The sequence below is a fragment of the Scyliorhinus canicula genome, chromosome 7, assembly GCF_902713615.1.
Source record: "Scyliorhinus canicula chromosome 7, sScyCan1.1, whole genome shotgun sequence".
Classification (NCBI taxonomy): domain Eukaryota; kingdom Metazoa; phylum Chordata; class Chondrichthyes; order Carcharhiniformes; family Scyliorhinidae; genus Scyliorhinus; species Scyliorhinus canicula.
The window spans coordinates 84573669-84586869 of record NC_052152.1 but is presented as its reverse complement, the minus strand read 5'-3'; the positions used below and the strand labels follow the sequence as shown (position 1 = coordinate 84586869).

The 13201-nt window shown below is 55.6% G+C and overlaps 1 protein-coding gene across 1 annotated transcript in view; it reads left to right on the top strand.

Annotated features, from left to right (window-relative positions):
- LOC119969095 (superoxide dismutase [Cu-Zn]-like) overlaps positions 1-13201 on the top strand; it is a 115829-nt gene that overhangs the window by 57524 nt on the left and 45104 nt on the right. The window lies entirely within an intron of this gene.

Below are 13201 nucleotides of genomic sequence, written 5' to 3'. Positions count from 1 at the left end.
TCCATCACTCTTGGAAAAATGCACATGTTGAGAAAACCCCATACGGCAGCTGGGTATACTCGTACCCAGTCTGGGAGTTGCAGTGACGAGCCTCCAGGAGGCAGGGTCCAAACTGTAGATATGCATGGCTCATGTTGAGCTTCGTGAAGGTCCTGTTGCAGCTGAGCCTGGCATAGAAGTCCTCAATTCGGGGGACTGGGTAACAGATGGGAGTTACGGTTTGCCATCAAATTGTAGTCGCCACACAGGCGCACGGTACCATCAGGCTTCAGTATGGGCACCGCAGCGGCGGCTCAGTCAGCGAACTGAACTGGGTAGAAAATGCCCAATTGCTCCAAACGGCCCAACTCGGGGTCCAATTTTGGCTGTAAGGCGTAAGGGACCGGTCGAGTTCGGAAATAGAAGGACGCGCTAACGTGTCCATGCTGATCCTGGCCACCTCCCCTTTGATTGGTCCCAATTCTTCCACAAAGACCCTGGGGAATTTTACCAGAATCCCTTTGGGGTTATTTGGATACATACAGCAGACTCTCTGCCAGTCCAGTCATGGCCAATGACACCCAAGTAAACGTGGTCCTGCAATGCGAACCACCGCCGGCGGCAGACATGTCAATTGTTGGCCATACAACACCGGGACCAAAGAGGTGGCTGCAATGGCCAATATATCCCACCCCCCTCGTGTATGTGGTCAGCCTGGCGCCAGTATTGTGTCGGCCGGTCTGGATGTCTGGATTTTATTGAACGTGCGGTGGCTAACAACTGAGACTGCTGCTCAGTTGTCAAGTTCCATATCGATAGGGTGTTCATTGAACCACAGCATCACCTGGATAGGGGCCACCCATGGCATAATTACGCAGTGTAGCTGCTGTTAGGAGTCATTGTCATTGTGCACATAGTATGCCCGATCACAAAGGGGGCGGTCTCACCAGGAGGGTTTTCTCATGGGGCTGGCTGGAGCCTTGGTCCCGGCATCCGCCTACTGCCTGTGGCCGCTGCCCAGGTTTCCTTGTTCAGGAGAGTTTTCTTGGTGGCCCATTTGCGCCCTGCGGTGGCGACCTCTGTCTCTGCGGCGTGCACCCCACTGCTGGGGGCCCTGTTCCTTGGGCTTTGGGAAATTTGGTCAGTGCTCAGTTTGGTGTCCCTGATTTAGGACCGTCACCTCCTGGAGTTCTTATACCCCTATCTCAGCAATTTTGACCGGCCGCTGTAGAGCGAGATGAATTTCTGTCAAAAGCTTCCGCTGCGTGGCTGCATCGCAGATGCCACAGACGAACCAGTCTTCCAGAGATTTGAGGCCCAAATTCACAAATTTCCGCGAGCTTACGCAATCGCACCAAAAAGTCGCAGTTGGGCACCCCTTGAGTCTGGGTGGCCGTATGAAAGTGGAACCTGCGGAGGATAATCGACGGTTTTTGGGCTATGGTGTTCCCCAACCGGGGCTACTAGCGCGCCAAAGGACCAGGAATCCAGCACATCTGGTTCAGGTAAACTCTTTATAAGTGCATGGGTCGGCCCACTAACGGCCATCTGTTAGACCATAGTTTGTCATTCGTCCCTGACAATTGCATTTATCCTGTAAAAATATTACATTTGCTCAATATACTGAGCCCAATCATCGGTACTCTCATCATATGGCTCCAACTTCCCAATGCGGGTATCTCGGTCGGCTGAAGAGAAGCCTCCTGAGGCCTAGACCAAGTGGTCCAGGTATGCAATATATGGTGACGATGGCAGCTCCCCATCAACCTCATCGCCAGTGTAGAATCCGACGAAGTGACCACACTGCAACCACAGTTAGATATAAAATGAACACCGATATATTTTTCGTACAGCAATCTCTCCACTCCCTGAAACGTCTTCCTCCCTTTCCTGCACCCAGGTCATACACCCAGGTTTATACTGTATACTGAGAGGTTCCCCTTAATAAGGGGGAAGCTTTGCTCTGTTATCGGGGAAGGTCGTATTCTGAGGCCGTCATGGGAAAGCAGACGGCACACACCTCGTGATCTCCGAGGGGGTCATACCAGTTATAGCACAACACTTAGAATCAGACAGAACTTTGGGAAAGGGATATCATGTTTAATTAATTTATTAGAATTCTTTGAAGGCATCACATGTGCTGTGGATAAAGGGAACTAGTAGATGTACTGTACTTGGAAGGCATTTGATAAGATGTCATGTCAAAGGTTATTGTGGAAAAGCAAAGCTCATGGTATAAGGATAACATTGGCATGGACAGAAGATTGGTTAGCTAATAGTAAACATTTGGCAGAAATGGGTCTTTTACTGCTTGGCAGTGGGTGATGAGTGGGGGGGGTGGGGAAGGCTTCTCCAAGAACGCTGCCGCCACTTGCGAGGAGGGGGAGAGGTCGCCTATCGGCGGGTGCCACATGTCAGCCGTCCTGCCATGGCAGGACAGTGACGAGGACACGTTTGCAAGTTGAAGTCTCGCTGATGGGCAGAGGCGACTGGCGCACCAGTGAGGAGGGACGGTGTGAACTGGCCGGTGGATGCAGACAGTAACCAAGGGTTAGGCTGGCTGCGTGTCTGCAGCGAGACCAGGCTACCGGGGCACACAAGTATCCCATGCCACCTGGCTGTTGAGATGTCCAAGAACCTCTGTGTAACATGTCGTTTCTCTACCCCCCTCCCCACCACCATCCTCTTGCAGTTCACCATGTATGCTCACCAGACAGCGATGTTCACCGCAGTGGTTGGAGCCACTGCACTGCAGGTGGCCATCTGGCAGCGTAGACTGAGACGGCTCAGAGTGGCTGCGGCTGCAGCTAAGAGATGGCCGCAGAGGGCCCCGTTGTCGCCACGCAGGCTGCAGGCGTGCATGGTCGTAATGTCCAGGAGGATGCACGGGAATATTCACCAGATTGCCGGGAATGCACAGGATGCGGGCACTGATCTCGATGGTGCGCGGGGGGGGGGGGGGGGGGGGGGGGGGGGGGAGGGGGGGGGAAGGGGGGAGAGAGAAGAGGAGGAGCAGCCAGTGCTGGTGGTGCCTGGGCGCCACAGGCGCACCACGTGGACCGGGAGGAGGACATGCTATACCGGTGTCCGTCAAGGTGACGGTGGCCCTAAACTTTTATGCGACCGGTTCTTTCCAGCTGCTGAGCGGGGACCTATCCGGTGTTCATGAACAGGAAGGGTACATGCTCGATGAACATTCAGGTGGTCTGCGACCCCCACATGAGGATCATGCACGTGTGCGCACAGTACCCCGGGAGTGTGCACGACGCCTACATTCTGTCACAGTCGTTCATCCCAGCAATGTTCGAGGGACGCACCCGACCCCCCCCCCCCCCCCCCCCCCCCCCCCCAGGCTGAGGGGCTGGTTGCTGGGCAACGGGGGTTACCCGTTGAGGTTGTGGCCGATGACGCCAATACGGAGGCCCCAGACCGATGCGGAGACCCTATACAATGAGGCCCATTCAGCAGCCAGAGTTGTGGTGGAGCGGTGCTTTGGACTACTGAAGATGTGTTCAGGTGCCTGGACCGCTCCGGAGGGGCCCTGCAGTCGGTCGCATAGTTGTGGTCTGCTGTGCGCTACACTACATAACCATGCAGAAGGGTGATGCCCTGGAGGCACAGGGAAAACCCGATGGCAGCGGAGAATCCGCAAGCGGGGAGGAGGAAGAGGAGGACGACGAGTATCGGGGGGGGGGGGGTCTGCCGGGCACAGGCACGACCCGGGTGCTGGTTATGGCTGGGAGGCTGCACGGCGGCTCCATCGAGGACAGCCGGAACGTGAGGCGTGGTGGCCGCACGGTTCACACACTGCGGGGGAGGGATCCGCTGAACACTAGCACTTGCACCATCATTCGCGCACACAGGCGCCACCCAGCACCCCACCGCGCGCACTACCACACTTCCGCACACCGCACCAATTTCACATCACCTTGCGACTCTGGCACTACGGGATTGCACTACGTTGATGCTTGTGTAAGCGGGTGTGTGATCAGTGCCATGTTGAATGATGACCGTCCGCTCTGCGATGAGCTGTGAGCTCAGATTCGTTAGACAAAGTCTGACTCATGGCAATAGCTGAATCCTCCCACCTCGGTGGTCACTGTAGGCGTCACGGACACTGCATCACATGCCCATGTGGGGTAGCTGGCGTTGGTGTGACGAGGACTACAGTGTTCGGTTGGGGACGGGAGGGAACACGCACCCGGCATCACCGTTGCACCGAACGTAAACCCCAGCGCCACTTGGTCACCCTCACGTGCCCCCTGGCACCGGATATAGCACAGAGTCTTCAAAATTCAGTGTAACAGTGACTTAAACCGTGACATTCACAGATATGCCCTAGCCCCTAAAACTAAGCTGTGCCCTGCACCCGTGCCAACTAACTACGTGTCTAACTTCTTTGCCTTACGGGCCCTACCACTACGCCTAGGTGTATTCCCAGATGGTACAGCAGGAGTGGAGGCGGACTGCTGAGAATCCTGCCCTGTGACGTGCCTCCCCGTCGGCACACGTTTCCTGGGGCATCCCGGCTTCGGTGAGCCAGGCTGCTCGGCGGGCGTGCTGGATGGCGTGGGGCCACCCTGTCCTGCCCGCTGCCCACCAGATGCACCCGGGACGGCACGGTGGGAGTTACCGGGACGGGCCCCAGAACCTCCTCCTCCCTCGGGGAGCCCGGTGGTGCCGGGCCTCGCTGTGGGACGGAGGTGTAATCGGAGACATGCGCTGTCGCACCACCGACACCTGGCGCTGCCAGTTCTGGAGACCTGCAGCGGTATCGACCAGGGTCCGAGAGTTCGCACCAAGGAGCCTAGTTAGTGCGACATCCCTGTCAAGGACTGTGCCCTCTACCTGTGAGTGCGCTACGCCATCCAGCACGTGTGCCAGGCGGCCGATACTCTCAGCAATGGACTGCTCAGACTGGGCCAGACCCCGGAGCGCGGTGGCAATGTCCTGTTGGCTCTGGAGATGGCTGCCTGTGAGAGGGCAGCCCTCTGGGCCATGGATAACTCGTGCACATGAAGCCCAACGCCTTGCAGAACCTGACCGATGGCTGAAACCGTTTCCCCCATTGCCTCCACCGCGACGCCACCCTGTGTCAGCTTGGGTGGCTGCGATGAGCGGAACCAATCCCTGCTCCTGGACGTGGATGGACTCCTCCAACTCCGTCTGCAGATGCTGGAAGACGGCCATCATCCCATTGTTCAGTCCCTGGGTCTCCACATGCATCGGATCTCTGGGTGGGTCCAGTAATTCCAGGAACCTGGGAACTGTCTGGGCGGCAGCTGGGTGCTGGGCCTGGGCTGCCCTCCAACCGTCCAGCCCCTCGGCTGCTCCGACCTCCACCTGCTGTTTCGGCTCGGCTGTGTGGTGCGCGCCAGTCCGTGACCCGGGGGCCTCATCACTTATGTGCCCAACCGAGTTGAGTGTATGTGGGATGGTGGATGTTGTGGGTGACAGCAGTGCCGCAAACTCGAAGTCCTCATCTGTCCACAGGTCTGGTGTGTCCTGGGTCGACTCATGGACCGAAGCAAGGCGCCCGCGGCCCATGTCATGTTCCGTGTCCGGTGTGTCTGTCGACTGTCTGGCCGTCCTCTGTGCATCACTGTCCGCATTCCCCATCCTCTCTCCATCACTGTCCTGGCTCAAGGTGCTATCTTCGTGCGACTCATGGCTATTACTGTCCTGACTGTCCGACCTGTGTCCCTCGGTGTTGTCTCTGTCCGTCCTCTGTGCGTCCCACTCCAGTGTCCCGGACTGAGAAGATGGCCCTCCTGTACGTCTTCCTTCCACCCTCTGCCGTGCGTCCCTGGGTGCGGCTGAGCTTACGGCTGGGTCTTGACCGAGACAACCCTGGACGATCGGCCCCTGGCCCTGGGGAACACAATGATGCAGGGTTCGTTAGACACACTGAATCGGGTGTACGGTGGTGGAGGGGGCACTGTGAGGGGGGAGGGATTAGGGGTGGAGGGGACAGTGTGTGGGGTTAGGGGGTGGAGGGGGAGGGGTTAGGGGGTGGAGGGGGAGGGGTTAGGGGGTGGAGGGGGCGGGGTTAGGGGGTGGAGGGGGCAGTGTGAGGTGGGGATGATGGGCTGAGGGGGGTGGGGTAGCCATGCAGGGTAGAACATAGAAGGATACAGCGCAGTACAGGCCCTTCGGCCCTCGATGTTGCACCGACATGGAAAAAATCTAAAGGCCATCTAACCTACACTATGCCCTTATCATCCATATGCTTATCCAATAAATTTTTAAATGCCCTCAATGTTGGCGTGTTCACTACTGTTGCAGGTAGGGCATTCCACGGCCTCACCACTTTTTGCGTAAAAAACCTACCTCTGACCTCTGTCCTATATCTATTACCCCTCAATTTAAGGCTATGTCCCCTCGTGCTAGCCACCTCCATCCGCGGGAGATGGCTCTCGCTGTCCACCCTATCTAACCCTCTGATCATTTTGTATGCCTCTATTAAGTCACCTCTTAACCTTCTCTCTAATGAAAACAACCTCAAGTCCATCAGCCTTTCCTCATAAGATTTTCCTCCATACCAGGCAACATCCTGGTAAATCTCCTCTGCACCCGTTTCAAAGCTTCCACGTCCTTCCTATAATGAGGCGACCAGAACTGTACGCAATACTCCAAATGCGGCCGTACTAGAGTTTTGTACAACTGCAACATGACCTCATGGCTCCGGAACTCAATCCCTCTACCAATAAAGGCCAACACACCATAGGCCTTCTTCACAACCCTATCAACCTGGGTGGCAACTTTCAGGGATCTATGTACAGGGACACCGAGATCCCTCTGCTCATCCACACTACCAAGAATTTTACCATTAGCCAAATATTCCGCATTCCTGTTATTCTTTCCAAAGTGAATCACCTCACACTTCTCCACATTAAACTCCATTTGCCACCTCTCAGCCCAGCTCTGCAGCTTATCTATGTCCCTCTGTAACCTGCAACATCCTTCCGCACTGTCTACAACTCCACCGACTTTAGTGTCGTCTGCAAATTTACTCAACATCCTTCTGCGCCCTCCTCTAGGTCATTTATAAAAATGACAAACAGCAACGGCCCCAGAACAGATCCTTGTGGTACGCCACTCGTAACTGAACTCCATTCTGAACATTTCCCATCAACTACCACTCTCTGTCTTCTTTCAGCTAGCCAATTTCTGATCCACATCTCTAAATCACCCTCAATCCCCAGCCTCCGTATTTTCTGCAATAGCCGACCGTGGGGAACCTTATCAAACGCTTTACTGAAATCTATATACACATCAACTGCTCTACCCTCGTCTACCCGTTCAGTCACCTTCTCAAAGAACTCGATAAGGTTTGTGAGGCATGACCTACCCTTGAGGTAGTCTCACTTCCTGCTGCGCCTCCGACCTGGCATGGCGCTACCTCCCAGGGGGCGGATCTCCCAGCGAGGTCCAGGGCCCTCTGCTCCTGTATGGCTAGGGGGTGCAGCACAGGTGATCCCCCTGCGGTTCTCGTACGCTCACGGTGGTTGTGAGCAGTCTTATCCTGTGGGGAGGGAGGTGGGGGTTGGATAAAGCATCACAGTTAGGCGGTAATCATCAGGACGTGCAGAAAAAGACTACATTATTGCTGGGTGGAGCGACAGTTGGAGCCACGCCATGGCATCTATCAAGGGGGGTGTATTGCTCAGGTGGGTCAGGTACAACGTGCCCCCAATGCCCCCCCCCCCCCCCCCCCCCCCCCCCCGCGTGTCACTCTTGGGGCACTTACCCTGGCAGCCATTGTTAGGTCGTGGAGCTTCTTCCTACACTGGTCGGCAGAGCGGGGGTTGTGCCCCACAGCACTGATCGCGGTGCCAACCTCATGCCAGCCGTGCCTCACACTGCTTGACGGTTGCCGATGCCCACGTCTTTGGCAGAGAATGGCCCTGCGATCTTACACCTCATCCAGCAAGGTGTCCAAGTCTGTGTCGCGGAACCTGAGAGCGGCTCGTCGGGGCTCAGCCATCGCGTCGTCTTGGGTCCTGTGCGTGGATCGTGCACTTTAAATGACGGTGCACGGCATCAGTCGGGCATCGTGCGATGACGACGCTGCTTTTGCACCGCGCCCACCTGTGGTGATACAACCACTGTAGATATGTGTGCTTGCAGTAGGGGGATGCATGGCCGTACCTGTAATACAGGTTTCTCCGGTAAGCCCCTGCCGGTTAGCTCCGCCCACAGGGAGCTTGTGTATAAATATGCGCTAGCTTCACTGAGATACTATTCTACAGCTGCCGCCGGAGGAAGAGCATCTCACAGCAATAAAGCCTCTCTTGTACTTCACGCGAGTCTTTGCGTACAATTGTTAGCGCCACAATTTATTGCTGTGAGATTTTCCTTACACCATGGACATCAGGATCAAACCTGACCGTCTGCAGCTGGATCCGCAGTAGCCCCACGCCAAAAAGACTTCGTTCACTGGCTTGCAGTCTTCGAAGGCTACACCTCTTCAGCGGACCCTCCCCTGACGGAGGCTCAAAAACGACAGCTCCTCTACTCAAGACTAAGCTCGAGCGTCTTTCCGCTAATTCGAGTTGCGCCTGACTACGCCAGGGCCATGGAACTGCTGAAGGAAAACTACGCGCAGTCGACGAACACCCTGTTTGCGAGACATCTACTCTCTACTCTTGTCCAACAGCCGGGGGAGTCGTTTGAGGACTTCTGGAGGGCCCTTATACCTCTAGTACGAGAATGTGACTGCCAGGCCCTCACGGCCACGGAACATTCAAACGTACTCATGCGGGATGCCTTTGTTACGGAAATTGAATTGGACCCCATCCGGCAACGACTGCTGGAAGGGGCCGCCCTCGATCTCGCGGCTACAAAGACTCCGGCGCTATCAATGGCGGCCGCCTCCCTTAGTGCGTGATCCTACCCTGCTAGCTACTCGGCACACCCGTCCTACCCCTTGTTCACCGCGCAAACGGGCAACCGGCCCCCCCAGCAGCCGCCCCCGCGCACTACGCCTGTGCTGCTCACTGCACTGCGCACCCCGGGGGTCCCCGATGCTACTTCTGTGGCCAGAATAAGCATCCGTGCCAGCGCTGCCCGGCCCGCACCGCGACCTGCAAAGCTTGTGGCAAGAAAGGCCACTTTGCAGTGGTGTGAAGGTCCCGGATGGTTGCCGCTATCGCGCCCGCATTCCCCCCCTCGCCTCAGCCGATCGCACAATGGGTACTGCCGTCCGCTGCCCCCGACCCCACGTGCGATCAGTGGCGCCGCCATCTTTCGCCGCCCCCGCCACGTGCGCACCATGGCCGCCGCCATCTTCACCCCCCGCCTCCATGTGCGTACCATGGGCGCCGCCATCTTGTCCCGCTCCCACAACGTGCGCTCCATCAGGCCCGAAGTCCAGCGGCTGCTTCGGGAGGGTATCATCGAGGCCAGCAACAGTCCCTGGAGAGCCCAGGTGGTAGTGGTTAAAACTGGGGAGAAGCACAGGATGGTCGTGGACTACAGCCAGACCATCAACCGGTGCACGCAGCTCGACGTGTACCCCCTCCCTTGCATATCTGATATGGTCAATCAGATTGCACAGTACCGGGTCTTCTCCACAATTGACCTGAAATCCACCTACCACCAGCTCCCCATCCGTAAATCAGACCGTCCCTACACTGCCTTTGAGGCGGACAGTCGCCTGTACCAATTTCTTAGGGTTCCCTTCGGCGTCACAAACGGGGTCTCGGTATTTCAATGCGAAATGGACCGAATGGTTGACCGGTACGGACTGCAGGCCACTTTTCCGTACTTAGACAATGTCACCATCTGCGGCCATGACCAGCAGGACCATGACGTCAACCTTGCTAAATTCCTCCACACTGCATCCCTCCTTAACCTCACGTATAACAAGGAGAAGTGTGTGTTCCGCACAGGCCGTTTGGCCATCCTCGGCTACATAGTCCAAAACGGACTACTGGGGCCCGACCACGACCGCATGCGCCCCCTCATGGAGCTTCCACTCCCCCACTGCCTCAAGACTCTCAAACGCTGTCTGGAGTTATTTTATTACTACGCCCAGTGGGTCCCACAATACGCGGACAAGGCCCACCCACTTACCCAGTCCACTCATTTTCCCCTCACTGCCGAGGCACAACAGGCCTTCGCCCGCATTCGATCTGGCATAGCCAAGGCCGGGATGCACGCAGTAGATGAGACACTGCCTTTTCAAGTAGAAAGCGACCCTTCAGATGTCGCCCTTGCCGCCACGCTGAATCAGGCAGGCAGACCCGTGGCATTCTTTTCCCGCACCCCCCATGCCTCCGAAATTCGACACTCCTCTGTTGAAAAGGAGGCCCAGGCAATCGTAGAAGCGATGCGGCACTGGAGGCATTACCTGGCCGGGAGGAGATTCACTCTCCTCACTGACCAACGGTCGGTAGCCTTCAGGTTCAACAACACGCAGCGGGGCAAGGTCAAAAATGACAAAATCTTGCGGTGGAGAATCGAGCTCTCTACCTATAACTACGAGAACTTGTATCGCCCCAGACGTCCTCTCCCGAGGTACATGTGCCAGCGCACAAGTGAACCAGCTCCGTGCCTTGCACGAGAGCCTTTGCCATCCGGGGGTCACTTGTTTGTACCACCTAATCAAAGTCCGAAATCTGCCCTACTCCGTCGAGGAAGTACGGACAGTCACTAGAGACTGCCAGGTCTGTGCCGCGTGAAAGCCGCACTTCTACCGGCCAGATCGCGCACGCCTGGTGAAAGCGTCCCGCCCCTTTGAACGCCTCAGCGTAGATTTCAAAGGGCCCCTCCCCTCCACCGACCGCAACACCTACATCCTTAGTGTGGTCGATGAATTTTCTAGGTTCTCCTTTGCCATCCCATGCCCGGATATGACGTCTGCCACCGTCATCAAGGCCCTGGATTCCATTTTCGCTCTGTTCGGTTTCCCCGACTACATCCACAGTGACAGGGGATCCTCATTCAGCAGGTCCTCCCTGACGCGCTCCATTCCATTCGGTCACTACTGTGCACCGCGACTAACAGTACACCCCATGAACGTGTTTTTGGCTTCCCTAGGAAGTCTACATCCGGGGTGTCGCTCCCGAGTTGGTTCACGACTCCAGGCCCAGTCCTTCTCCGTAGGCATGTCAGGCACCACAAGGTGGAACCCCTGGTGGGCAAAGTACGCCTGCTCCACGCCAACCCCCAGTATGCCTACGTGGAGTTCCCTGATGGCTACCAGGACACAGTCTCGCTCCGGGACCTGGCTCCCTCAGGTGCCGATCCCACGCCCTTTTCCCCCCCCGCACAACCCTCCTTTTCCCCGGCGCCCCCGTATTCGTCCCCACCGGGTCCATCCCTCGTCCCCTGCCCATACTGGAGGACACGGAAGATTCCAACTCGCTCTCGGAGTCACCCCGCCACTGGCCAGCACCAACACCGCCAGTACCTGCACAGTCGTCGCCAACACCGCCTGTGCCGACGTCGCCACCACAGCTACGCCGATCACAGCGGAAGGTTCGACCGCCGATTCGGCTCAACCTGTGACCTGCTAACCGGATGGACTCTTGGTTTTCTGTTGTTTGGACCTTTTGTACATAGATCACCTTTTGTATTACGTCACCCCCGCCGGACTCATTTTTTACAGGGGGTGAATGTGGTGATACAACCACTGTAGATATGTGTGCTTGCAGTAGGGGGATGTATGGCTGTACCTGTAATACAGGTTTCTCCGGTAAGCCCCTGCCGGCTAGCTCCGCCCACCGGGAGCTTGTGTATAAGTATGCGCCAGCTTCACTGAGATACTATTCTACATCTGCCGCCGGAGGAATAGCATCTCACAGCAATAAAGCCTCTCTTGTACTTCACTCGAGTCTTTGCGTACAATTGTTTCGTGCGGCTCCGCTGCTAGCCCATTTTCGGGCCCTGAATCGCTCGTGCACGCGGCCGTTTCGCGCCATCGTGAAACGCGACGGCGTTCACAAAGGCGCAGGCACTCTGCCACATTATTGGAGAATCCCGCCCCAGATGAGAGACTGGAAAAGTCTGAAATTCAGAGGGCAATTGGAGTCCTCGTATTAGTATGCAGGTACAACAAGTAAGTAGGAAAACTAATAGAATGTTATTTATTGTAAAGGAAATTAATTACACAAGTAGGGATGTAATGTTTCAGTTGTACAGGGCAATGGTGAGACCACAACTGGAGTACTGTGTAGTATTGGTCACCTTATTTAAGGAAAGTGTTGGTTGCAGTTCAGGGAAGGTTAACTAAACTAATAACTGGAATGAGAGTGTTGTCTTATGAAGAAAGGTTTTTAAGAAATCATTTAGAGGAACTGGGTGTCACTGGCTCAGCCAGTGTGTACTATCACCCAGCATTTATTGCCCATCCTTAATTCCATTAAGGAGGTGGTGATGAGCTGCCTTCTTGAACCGCTTCAGTCGCTGAGGTGTAGTTACACTCACAGTGCTGTTAGGGAGTTGATTTCAGGATTTTAATCCAGTGACAATGAAGGAATAGTGATATACTTCCAAGTTAGGATGGTGAATGATTTGGAGGTGATGGCGTTCCCAACTATCTGCTGCCCTTGTCCTGCATGGTAGTTACGGGTGCTTTGGAAGGTACTGTCTTAGGAATCTTGGTGAGTTCCTGCAGTTCATCGTGTAGATGGTCTACACACTGCTACTATTTGTCAGTGGAGGAGGGATTGGATATTTGTGAAAGGGGTAGCAGTAAAGCAGGCTGCTTTGTCCTGGATGGTGTCAAACTTCTTCAGTGTTGTTGGAGCTGCACTCATTGAGGCAAAGGGAAAAAGTACCATCACACTCCTGACTTGTGCCTTGTAGTTTATGGACAAGCTTTGGGGAGCCAGGTGATCAGTTACTCGCCGCAGGATTCCTAGCCTGTGACCTACTCTTGTAGTCGCAGTATGGCAAGTCCAGTTTGGTTTCTGGTCAGTGGTCACGCCCAGGATGTTGATTGTGGGGGATTCAGCAATCGTAATGCTAGTGAATGCTGAGGGATGATGGTTAGATCTTCTCTTGTTGGAGATTATCATTGCCTGGCACTGAGCGATATAAATGTTTCTTGCCACGTGTTGGCCCAAGCCTGGATATTGTCCAGACCTTTCTGCAAGTAGATATGAACTGCCTCAGTATCTGAGGAGTTACGAATGGTGCTGCACCTTGGGCAGTCATCAGCAAACATCCCATTTCTAAACTTACGATGGAAAGAAGGTCCTTGTTGAAGCAGCTG